Here is a 13,084-nt window from a genome sequence, read left to right on the forward strand (position 1 = left end):
TTACTAGTCAATAATGGAGACTATTAACAGACGCAAGGAAGGCCACTAATAATGGTGATGGTCTCCAATATGCATAGTACAATCTAGCGAGTATGAAAATTATTTTTGTTGTCAAACACCCATAGAATTGTTTAACCAGGAGCTAATAATGAGAACCCATGATCAAAATTCAAGGTGACCTACCATTGATGTCTACAAGTACCAAGGCACTGAAGTGTTTTTGGGTCTTTTTCCTAGATAGAGTGTTGAAGTCGATAAGAAGGGACCTGTTGAAAGGTAGGCAATAATGTGTCCTACATCAATCGACATGAAATTGGACAAGAATGATTTTTTTTTGAGAAATCTTTGAGCATTGGGTCAAAATGATAGAGCACATGATGAAGGGATATGCTTGATGGTTTGATGGAGGAAACAAAAGAAAAAAGGCTTTCCCTTGAACAACAGAAGGCATGACAACGGTTTTAACCATGTAGCACTAGACTCATGAACACCAAAGAGTGTTAGGATACAGAGATGCAAGAAAATCAGGGTATATAGGCTAAACTCATAGGCTGGTAAGATTCATATTGAGAGGCCATCACAAGGAAGGTTTATTTGAGGGAGTGCCATGTTCAAAGGAATGACTGCTGCCAAAAAACTCTTTCAAATACTAAATGCAGTTGTATTGTCCACTTTCCCCATCTGATTAATTTAGTGAGTCCAGATGGGTAAACTCATCGGTCTTTTCATATTTTAAGAGTCTGAAAAGGATCGCAAAAAGAGTAACTTTGTACCATATCTGATTAGTTTAATGAGTCCAAACACGCAAACTCATCGAGCTTTTCATAATTTAAGAGTTTGAAAAAGATCGTAAAAAGAGTGACTCTACACCTTGTCTATGTAATTTAATTAGTCTAGATGACACAACTCACTGGTATTTTCATATTTATAGAGTCTGAAATTTTTTTAAAGAATGACCCCAGGGCGTTCCCTTTGTCATAGTTTCTAACCAGGTGTGACAAAAGTTTAATAGTATACCCAGATTCGTTACTTTTCCGTGAGTTAATATATTAAGTCTAGATAAAGAGAAACCTATGGTCAATAGATTTTGACCTCATTTTGTTATGAGTACAAGGAGATGGACTAAACTCGATATTCATCGTGAGTTTTTAATGAGTCACGCAATGACAAACTCAATACCTTCATCGAATTTTAACGAGTGAAATGAAGAAAACTCAATGTATCTTTTTGAGTTTAGTGAGAAAGGAAAAAGAAGTAAAATAACTGCTCATTCCTTCTTTGTAGATTTAACAAGCCTGAAGAAGGGAAAAACTCAGGGATTTTTCGATTTAAGAGCGAGAAATGGTCCCATGAAAGAAAGTGCTCTTGTTGTTGTCGTAGATTTTTAACGAAACTGGTGACAAAAACTCATTATTTTTTAGTTTATCGAGCAATAAAAAGTACCTAAAAGAATTCTCGGATCATGTTCATAAGTTTTTAACGATCATGAGGAAAAAACTCGAGATTTTTTTAGTTTTATGAGCGAAAAAAAGCGCCTAAAAAGAATGCTCAAATGATCTTTTTCGGTTTAATGAGCTAGAAAAAGAGCGAAAAAGTGTTGCTCATACTTTTGTTGTACGTGTTTAACGAGCCCAACGATGAAAAACTCGGGGATTTTTCGATTTAAGAGAGAAAATATCCCATAAAAGAAAGCGCTCATTGAGAATTTCATGCAGTGATTTCTACCATTCATTCCTGAAAGTACTTTCATCAAAAAAGCAGAAAAAGTAGAAAAAGAAGTAATTTCTATTAATATGGGGTCATGCATGATAAAAATCATGGGGAATGGACTACTTCCTCTTTAATGATTTCAATAAATCATGTCTCCAAAAATAAATATAAGAAAGTTCTTGAGCTTTCACATTCATCATTTTCACTATTTGAGAACTGTGAGAGCGTTTTGGAGCCAAAGAAGAGCAGTTTTTCCATGGACGATTGCGGGAGATCCGGGTCGCCATTGGACGTGCCGTTAGTCCTAGGTAGATGCCAAAACCTTCATCTTTGATTTACTTAACCTTTTTTTATCAGTTTCTAGGGTGGATTTTTGAAGAATTGGGGAGCCCTAACTCAATATTTACGCACTAATGCCCTCTGGCAGGCCTGCAGGGAGCATTAAACACCCTTTACGACCAGCTAGAAGGTGTTAATATTCCCTGTGTACCATTAGGGGGAGCGTTAAAGAATTTAGAGCGCATTTTAAAACCCCATCAGCAATTTTAGAAGCTTTTTTGCCCCATTTTGACTGATTTTTGGGTTGTTTTGCACAAGTTTCGAGCCATTATGACTAGCCTATGGAGAGAATGGGCCCATGACAGTTAGAAATTGCTGATGCAAAATGATCCAACATTCATACTTGCATTATGTCGCTGTAGTTTGATAAAGTATGCAAAGTTGGAATTGATGAAATGGTAGGAGGACTTGTGGAGATGGATTATACAGTGCTGGGATGAACATGAGTAGGTGTTCAGGATTGTAGATCATGAGTTGGCCATAGACCATGATGATATTTACTTTTTGACTGGTTTGTCATGCCAAGGAGCACTGTCAGGACCCTATACTACTAGTGTAACCCCTTATTGTTATTAGTACAACCCCCTTATTGTATTGGTGTACCCATGTAGTCCCCATATTGTTATTAGTGTTCCCCATAGAAGCCCACTATTGTTATTATTGTGCCCTTACATTATTATTTTTATGTCACTCTAATTATATTATGACCCCTTAGACTCCTATATATAGAAAGGATGTCTTATCATTTGCATCATCCAAGAATTGTTCATTTGTGTAATGTAAAGGAGGTTTCCCCCTCGAAGAGGCTGATTTATAAGGCGTTGATCTATCTTTTCTATCTTTTTGTGAAATGGTTTCATAACATTTGGTATTAGAGCTTTGGATTCTAGGGTTTTTCTGCTCCAAACATAGCATCGTGGCATTTTCGCTATAACTATTTTTATGCGACGTTTCAGAAGCTAACAAAAAAATCTATTTGAGAAGAAATCAGTTTGAACCTCGACTCTGAATTTCAGATCCTGTATCGCTAAAGTTTCAGAGATATAGTCTGAGGAAGTTAAAATTTTTGTAGAACCCCAAATTTCAACTAAAACAGGTCACCTTGGGAAGATAGTCACAACTGTCTCTCTGAGCATCAGATTGAAATTTATTAAGAAGTTATAGAAAGAGGGCAGGTTGTAGTTTCTTGTGTATATTGTTTAGATCCAAAGGTCAAAATAGTGACATGTGGCACTTCATACAAGTTCGCTCTTCTAAAAAGGTATATAATCAGGTCATCTTAGGAGATTGTGTATAAATCTTTCTTGGAGAATCCAATTTTGATCAGACTGGTGGCATTGCAAAGAGGACACAGAGAACTACTGCAGTTCACAATTTCAAAACTGGAAGAGCAGAAATTACAAAGTTACAGTCGTTTCAAGATCTATCTCCTAAAATAAAGAAAAGGAGATATGAGGAATTTTGATGGCAAGGATCCGATAAATTGGATACTACAGATTGAGCAATATTTTGATCTACATGAGGTGCAACTGTTAAAAAGGGTACGTATTGCATCTTCATATTTAGAACCAGATCAATTTTTATGGTAGAAAGGGCTTTATTCTTGTAAACCACTTGTTACGTGGTCAATTTTCACGGAGGAAATGATAGCACATTATGAGGATACAAAGAGAAACATCCTCTTTAGCCAATTGATAAATCTCAAACAAAAGTGTTCAATGGCAGAGCACATTGAGGACTTTCAAAAATTGAATATAAGGGTAGATGATATTCTAGAGAAGAAAAAGATTGATGTCTTCATAGGTACTTTAAAGGATAACATTCAACATGAGGTTCGTCTTTGGGAACCTGATTCATTGGAGAAGGCATTCAGGTGAGCAAGAAAAATTGAAAGCGAAATTATGGAAACAAGGAATCCCACCACTCACGACTATAATTATGGAAGTGTTTCTTCTCCTAGCCTTCCACAACCTACAAGGTTTACACCACAACAGTTGGAAGAAAAAAGATAAAAAGGGCTTTGTTACAATTGTGATAGAAAATGCACTAAAGGTCATAAGTGTGTTGAGAAGAAATTATTTTACATAGAGTATGAAGAGGAGGAAGAAAAGAATCAAGAAACATCAAAAGAAGAGGATATACGCCAGGACCCAACCCCAGGGAAAGAAGAAATGAATCTGACCATATCTTATAAAGCATTGGCAAGAATTACCACTCCTCAAACTCTCAATATAGGAGGACATATCAAGAAGAAAAAGGTCTAGGAAGTGAAAGATCACATCGAGAAGGAAGAAATGAATCCAACCATATATTTTAATGCATTAGCCAGAATTACCACTCCTCAAACTATTAAGATAGGAGGACATATCAAGAAGAAAAATGTTCAAGAAGTGAAAGATCACATCGAGCATCAAGAAATGAATCTGACCATATCTTGTAAAGAATTGGAAGAAATTACCACTCCTCAAACTCTCAAGATAGAAGGATATATCAAGAAGAAAAAAGTTCAAACAGTGAAAGATCACATCAAGCATCAACAACAAGTTCTCCAAATTTTAAAGGATAATGCCACTTTGGTGTAGAATCAAATGAAACAACAAGTAGATCAACATCACAGTGAAAAAAGTTTTGATGTAGGTGAATGGTTATTTTTACGGCTACATCTCAAGTAAGCTATTTATGAGAATGAAATGTTGGAAATACTACATGCACTTAAAAAATGGCGACCTTACCCAACGGGAAGACACTTCAAGGTAAAAATGGATCATGATAGTCTTAAATACTTCTTAGAAAAAATATTATCTTTATAAGAACATAGAAAATGGTTCACAAATATGTTGGGTTATGACTTTGACATCATCTACAAAAAAGGGAAGAAATTTTTTTTTGCAGATGCACTCTCAAGAAAGGATGAGGATGTGGAAGCATTATTTGATGCTATTTCTATTATCCAACCAGATTTGATAAATGAAACAAGGGATGAATGGAAGAAGGACAAAGAAGTGTGGCCACTCATTCAAAAGTTGCAGAATATCCCAATTCAAACAATATTGCCAGAACTTGAAGAGGAAAGAAAAATCATATTAGAACCTGGAGTAGTCACAAAAACAAGAACCCAACAGCTACGAAATCGATCAATTTCGGAGTATCTCATCAAGTGGAAGAATATACCCACTGAAGATTTCACATGGGAGGACAAGAATTTTATACAGAAGCATCAAGAACTACTCAAGCATTGAGGACAACACTTTTTGAAGGAGAGGGGCATGTTAGGACCTTATACTACTAGTGTAATGCCTTATTGTTATTAGTACAACCCCCTTTTTATATTGTTGTACCCATGTAGTCCCCATATTTTTATTATTGTGCCCTTACATTATTATTGTTATGCTAGCTCTGATTATATTATGACCGCTTAGACTCCTATATATAGAAAGGAGGTCTTGTCATTTATATCATCCAAGAATTGTTCATTTGTGTAATTTAAAGGAGGTTGACCCCTCGAAGAGGCTGATTTATAAGGTGTTCATCTATCTTTTCTATTTTTTTGTCAGCTGGTTTCATAACAAGCACAAGAAAACCTGACCGAGGGTATGCCTGATCCTCGATCCACCTTAGAGTTGGTTCAATCTTACTGTATCCCTGTGAGTGGACTCATCAGCAACAAAGTCCCCATATAAAGGATTAGGTCCAGATCTATGAGGGCCATTTTATGGTTGATTGTGTGTTTGGCAGGGTCAAAGAGTCCCCACGTTGCAACAAAGGCCTAGCTATTGCTTGTAGTTGACTATGTCCAGCCTCAGATGTTCAACTGGTGTGAAGCAATGCTTCGCCAGTTGAAGGTAGAATTGACCACATGCAAGACTCGAACCCAACATAGTTTTGGGTTTGGAATTCTCATTGTCTCATTCATACTTGAAAGGGTACCTGTTATGCGCCCAAGGATGAGCTTAGGTCCCTTTGATCTGAGGGTGCCGAGATGGGGCCGATGATCATCACTTGATCCTTGCACAATAGGAGGAGCTATCTGACACTTGTTCAAGGAAGATTTCTTTGAGTGTCTTTGTGGCCAGATTGTGATGATTGATGACTATGCCTATGAGGGCATGGATTTCACCGATGACTGTTGGCTTATATGGGCCTGACCCAGGTTCGGAAGAGTTAATTAGCCAAACAAATCCCGCAGCTACCGGCCCTTTCGGCAACATCCCGCGGAGCGTAGACTGAGGTATCACCCGAGGTAGTAGGGGAGGGTGCTGGAACCAGGCTTCCACACCCTTAGGATGTTTTGATGTGGTCTGGAGGTTTCGCGCACCATTCTGTAGCCTTGCGCTGCTCTGCTTCTGCGCAGATCCGAAATAGGGCTATTCCTCAATACTAGTTACTCAATGAGTTATTATATATCAGATCTACTTGTGATGGTCTTTAAGAAAACATTTAATCAAGATAACCAGTGCGCGCATTCAAAAGAGATATAGATTTTCATTAACCCATGACATAAGAATACACATAAAGATTCAATAGAAATATCAACCATAAATCAATCAGATCCACAATAGTTCAGTTTTGACACAGTATTTTGGAATCAACTTATCTTTATTCAACTCTTTCATCAATACAACTAGAACTTCCTTGCGCACTCAGCTGCAAGGGCTCACGCACACAACTTCAGACTCTACCAGGCCTCTGCGCACACAGTTGCAGAGCCTCTATCTACCACCCAATACCCTCGACTTAGACTTACAGATGCGCATATAATCTTCACATACCCGTAGCACTATGATTCATTCCAATTCAAAAAATGCCTTCTACCCTTAGAGCCTCGCTCTATTTATACATTCCCATGGTCCGCGGACCATGGGTAGGCTGACTTACTCCCTATTATTTCTTGGGTGGACAACCCTTTGACTCGACCTTTTACATTTTGAACTCCTCATTTTTCGGAGTTTTACAATATTTTTATCCTAACTTATAGGCTCTCATCCCCAAAACTATTATGCAGGACCTCTGCTACCCAAATGTCCCCCAACACAATCATCGTGACTCGTCCTGAGTCATTCGTCGGTGTGGCGAGACGTGCTGCCTTGGATTCGTGGTTCACCTCCCTTTGAGTGATGCTCTTCATCTTGCTGCTCCTTCATTGTCTCCTACAATGCTTCATCCAACTCCTGCTTCATTGTTTCAACCAGTTCTCACAACCGATAATGCTCATTCTACTCTGCTCAGTTAACATAGAACACCCCCTCAAAGGATTTTAACTCTAGTGACGGAGCCACATACGGGACCTCCTCGTACCAATGCAGAAACTTTCTTTCTTTGTATCTTCTCTTCACACTGTCTGTTGCAATCTGTGTTGTAATTTTGCAAGACCCTTGCTATTATCCGTGAGATCCTAATCCTCAAGGTACATTAGAGACGACTTATTAACTACACTTCTACCATTGGTCTCAGTCTTTCTTTTCTTTCCCTTATCTTTTGTGGTTCACCGACCAACCCTTGGGCGAGGCTGTGGCATCCGGACCAGTTCTACTTCGTGTCTACCAATTTCTGGTACATGCCCTCCCATCAATGTTGAACTCTGCGCGATGCCCGTAGCTGTCAACACCATATTCTTCAGAAATCCCGGCATCTCCATCGACCATATCTCAACCCTCAATCTTAATTCGTGTGCATAGATAATGAGTAGTTCCATAGCGGTAGGAAGGCACAATAGCTTACGGTTCTCAAAAGTGTAGCTCACTCGGTGGATGTCTCCCTATGATTTATAAGCATTTCAAATTTCAAATTCCCTAGCTCCTACCTTTTTTGGTGCCCTCATGTTAAACCTATGGCAGATCGTTCCATATTTGGCTCGTACCCCTTCTCTTAATTACCGTTGCCCGCTCCTTTTTGCCATGATGCAGACATCTTGTCATGAACAGTGACAGCAACGGTCACCTCTCTTCTTGTTAATGCATCAGCGTAACCCTTTCTATGCAACCACAACCCTTGTGATAGGCCAAGTCTACGCACACCCTGGAGGTCACGCATCTTCCCCCCAGACTGCTTTATCATCCCGCACTCTCTTTCAACTGGCTGGAGCAGTGAGACTATCCTTCGGGCGGTTATTCAGGCGATCGGCCCACTCGTGTAGAGCTTCAGGTGACTGCCATTCACTCTTCCTAGGAATGGGTCTCCATTGAGCTTGGCAAGCTGGACATAGGGTCCCAACCAATGCATTTGGCGTTTTCCAGGGAATTTCTCGAACATGCTATCATAGAGTAATACTAGATCATTCTTCTTGAAAGTGCACACCTTGATATGGCGATCATGCCATGCTTTCTCTCATTGTTTCTGTACTTGCTGATGGAATCTAGCCAAAAACGGTCCTCCTCCAGTTCCTCTAGTTGCGTGAGCCGTTCCTCCAAAGCCCCCAATCTGCCATGCCTATTATTGCTGCTATTTGTAGACTAGGTACAATGTATTCCATAGGCATGACGACCTTCTTGCCATAGACCAACCGAAATGGTGTTTGGCTCGTCAACTTCTTGCATGTGGTTCGATATGCCCATAGCACAACAGGGATGCGCAAGTCCTAGTCGTTTCATTGTTCATTATAGACCTTTGTCAATGCAGTCTCCAAAATTTTGTTGAATGTTTCAATGGTCCCATTCGCTTACGGGTGGTATGGCGTACTCTATCGATGATATATCTAGAATTCCTCAGTGAGTGCGCTGATTGTTTCATTCAGAAAGTACGTGCCCCGGTCGCTCATGAAAATTTTTGGACATCCAAACCTTGTCAACATGTTCTCGAACAAAAACTTCACCACCGTAGCAGTCGTGCAATCCTTAACCAGCTGTGCCTCTACCCACTGAGTCATGTATTCTATCACAGTGATGATATAGCATGCGCCCGTCTTCCCTCGAGGTGCGATAGGTCCTACGAAGTCGATGGCCCACTTATCAAATGGTTGTAACGTCATCTATGGCTTGAGCCGCATTTCATCCCTTCGCAATGGTTTTCCAGTCTGTTGATAGATGTCGTAGACCCGACAGTAAGCTTTCGAGTCTTGATGTAGAGTTTGCCACTATAGTCCTATGCGAAGAATCTTCTGTGTTGTAGCGCGACCTACAAAATGTCCTCCAGCCACCCCCCCATGTGCTTCGGCCATGATTTGTCTACACTCGAATTTAGGCACATATCTGCGTAAGGCTTTGTCATTGCCCATTTTGTAGAGATTCCCTACAATAACGGTAAATTCTGCGACGTGTATCGCCAATTCTTTCTTCTGCTGAATGAAATATCCTTCCGGTGTGGTTCCCGTGGTTAAGAAGTGGATTATGTCCTCAAAATGGCCATCTGTGACACGCACGGCATACATTTGTGCATCCGGGAGTCCTTCCTCTAATTTTGTGGGCTCTTTACCATTCTCATTTCGCAACAAATGATCTGGGTCTGCGTTGAGACATCTTGGCTTTACGATGACTTCGAAGTCATATTCTTGAAATAAAAACAACCACCTACAAATGTGCCCCCCAACACAGGCTTATTCACTAGGTATTTTAGCATAGAGTGGTCAGTATACATCTTGAAATGCCCTCCGAGCAGATAGTGGTGGTATTTTTGAAGCATGTATACCATTGCCAATCCCTCTCACTCCGTAGTGGAGTAATTCTTCTCAGCTTTTGATAATCGTCTACTGGCGAAAGAAATTGAGTGATCAATTCCCTCTGCTCCTTCTTGAGTGAGTACCGCACCTAACATGATACGTGACATGTCGACATGCACGTGAAATTCAACTTCCCATTTTGGTAAGAAGAATATCGGGTTAGACGTCATCTTTTCCTTAAGCGTTTCCAAAGTTTTGTCGCAATCCTCATTCCGGCAATAAGCAACATTCTTCTTGAGCAACTATTCCATTGGCGCCGTGATCTGTGCATAGCGTTTTATGAATTTCTAATAATAACCAGTGTTTCCTAGCATGGCGCATAATTTTTTGACACTTCACGGCGCTTGCAAATTGAGTATAACAGCGATATGCGCTGGATCCACCATCAGACTACTTACACACCACATGGCTGAGCAGGTTCCCGAAGGAGATGAGGAGAGTACACTTCTTTAGGTTTAGCACAATCTGGTGCCATTTGCAAGTATCCAGCATTAAATGTAAGCTCGCGTTATGTTTCTTAACCAACCCAAAAATGGTCCAATCATTAAGATATACTTCTAAGAACTTGTGTATAAATTCCTTAAATGAAGCTACCACAACGTGTGAGAATATCACCGACAAATTCTTTAGCCCAAAGGGCATCACCGTATACTGAAAAAAACCTGAGTCAGTGGTGAAACTTCTCTTACTCATGTCCTCTGGTGCGATCTTGATCTGGTGGTACCCCGAGAAGCCGTCCGTGAAGGATTAGGCTTCCTGTCCACTCACATTTTCCAATACGTCATCCGTAAACGGTGTCAGAAAGGGATTGTTAACACATGCATCACCGAGCTTCCTGAGATCCACGTAGATGCAAATTTCCCCCTTCTACTTCTTCTCCTACACAACCATAGGACTTACCAAGTCAGACTCCTCGACTGGTTCAATTATTCTGGCTGCAAGCATCTTGTCCAATTCCTCGTGGACCTTTACTTTGTATTTTGGATTCAGCTGGTAAGGTCGCTGCTTAATTGGCTTTGCATCTGCCTTTAAAGTGATCTTCATCATTCCGAGGTCACCAAGGATCCCTTTTAACTCCGTGAATTTTGTTGGGAATAAATCGCGATATTCTCAAAGCAACTCGACGACCTTTTCCACCATGGCGTTGTCCTAATAATCCCCAAGTGTTACATACTTCGGCTCTTCCTCTGTTCCAATATTTACTTGTTTCATTTTCAACGTCGCAGTGATGTCTGGATCTTCGATTGCTGGTCCACGCACTTCACGACTCCCCTCTGATTCCGGAATATTGATGTTCCTAGGGTCATCATCATCATCTTCTACCTGCACATTATAACATTCCAGGGCCTGGCTCAATTGTTGCGACCTGTCTGGCTGCATGGTTTCTTTTGGTTCCAGCAGCGTTTTGAAAATGGGGGCCTTCAAAAGTTGTAATGCATCGTCCATAGTATCCATCCATTGATCTTCAAAGAGGAATGTCGACAGAAACCCTTCGCGCAAGATATCCCACTTGCCTGTGCCTTGTTGGAGCTCTGTTTCAGTATACCAGTTCTTGGGAATGACACCCAGGGTATGATAAAATAAGTGTACCCACTATGGTTGAGGCTCCTCTCCATAGGCTTTGGTCCATCTGGTAAGGTTCATGCGCTGGTAATCACGTCCATTATATTTCTCTATTATTCATAGTTCTGGCTTCCCAAATCTTATCTGCATCATGCGCCTATAGCCGCACTAATCTTCGAAAGTCCCTTCATGTGTGCCCCACCATCGCGCAGGTGTCGCACGCAACGCCCATATCAACACATCAAACTGTTGGTGTTCTAGAACCACACTTTCAAACTTGGTTAGGAATTCATCTACTATTGTCAGCCCATCATACATCGGAAATTCGTGATCCTGAGCCCTAACGTAGTACAAAGATTTAGTCATCATATTACAGTGTAACGTGGTTACTTTGTTCAACCTGTTATGTCACCACTCATCTTCTTCATCTGAGTCATTGGTGCAGGACTCTGCATTGCCCCGTGATATTCTCCTTTCCTCCATTGGCTTCACCCCTCCTTGCCTTTGTGTAGAACTTTTGTATATACAATCTAATTCATCATCACTTTCTTCATTGCGCACGGGTTAAGTGTAGTGCAGTTCTTCAGCCGGATCTAGCGAAATGACTATGTGGAGCGACTTCTTCTCAAATATCATTGTCCGCTTCTTTAAATTAATAACCCCATTCATGTCGTTGGCCCAGTCTATTCCTAGCAATGCAGGATAAGGGCTACTTTCATCCACAATTTCTATTACTTCAAAGTATGTCCTGGTGCTCGCGCCTTCTATATCTATCATAATTCCTTGCAGCCTTCCCATGGGCAAGATCTTTTGTTGGTTTGCCATCAGCGATTGAATAGGAGACCATTGTAGTGTTGTCCGACCCATGCGCGCTGAAGTTTGTTTAGGTAGTACATTTGCATCCGAGCACAAATCCAGAATGTTCTAATCCATATCATAGTCACCAAACTGTGTCGTTAATTCCATCTCCCGCCCCATCCGTGTTGCTTGTTTTCCTAATTTTCAGACCATGCTAGGTTCTGTCATCCCTGCACACCTATTTATCAATTCTTGCAAGCCTTTAACTACCCTATTGTCACGAAGAAATTTTATGCATGTCTCTAAAAAGGTAGTCAGCATCGAGGGATCCCTATCGAGCTCAGGTTGATCCCTACTACTTGGGGTATAGACCTTCACGAAGCTCTCCCTAGCTTCTAGATATGTCTCCTTGCCAACCCCTACGTCTTCCTTAGTTAAGCTCCCTTTATCTTCTCCTATGGTCGTGCCACTTCTTAGTACCATGTTTACTTTGGGGTCTCTGTCGCAGGGTTTGGACCTCATCATCTACACGTTCTGTGTCATCATAGGTTGTGCTTCCCCTTTTTCATGAATCTGTGCTATCAGTGTGGGGCAATATATCAGCTCATGAGCGAATTTCTCACAGTAAGTGCATGATATTCTAGTTGGGTTGGTACAATCCCACGTGTAATGTCCTGGTCCTTTGCCATTGTAACAGATTAGCTGTCTACAACCCCTTCTTGGCACCATTCTACCCCATCCTCGTCCACATCCCTGGAACCCACTACACGCGATCGTCGCAGCTAGATCCTGACCTCATGCCTCAGTCTACATTCTGTAGGTAGGTGACTAGTCCATCAATAATTGATAGCTGCGACAATCTCTTTCCTCGTGGACCACCGATCTACAAAAGTTGTAAAAGAGCTGCTGGGGGGTCTAGTTGAATTTTAGCAGTGGATGACAATTATCTTTTTTATGCTTTCCTCCCACTTGACAGATTGCACACTAGAGCAGGGTTGTCGCACTTGGCCTTGCATGTGCCTC

Source organism: Pinus tabuliformis, chromosome 5_2 (assembly GCF_031772625.1).
Source record: "Pinus tabuliformis cultivar Carrire ecotype Pingquan chromosome 5_2, CPIR1, whole genome shotgun sequence".
Classification (NCBI taxonomy): domain Eukaryota; kingdom Viridiplantae; phylum Streptophyta; class Pinopsida; order Pinales; family Pinaceae; genus Pinus; species Pinus tabuliformis.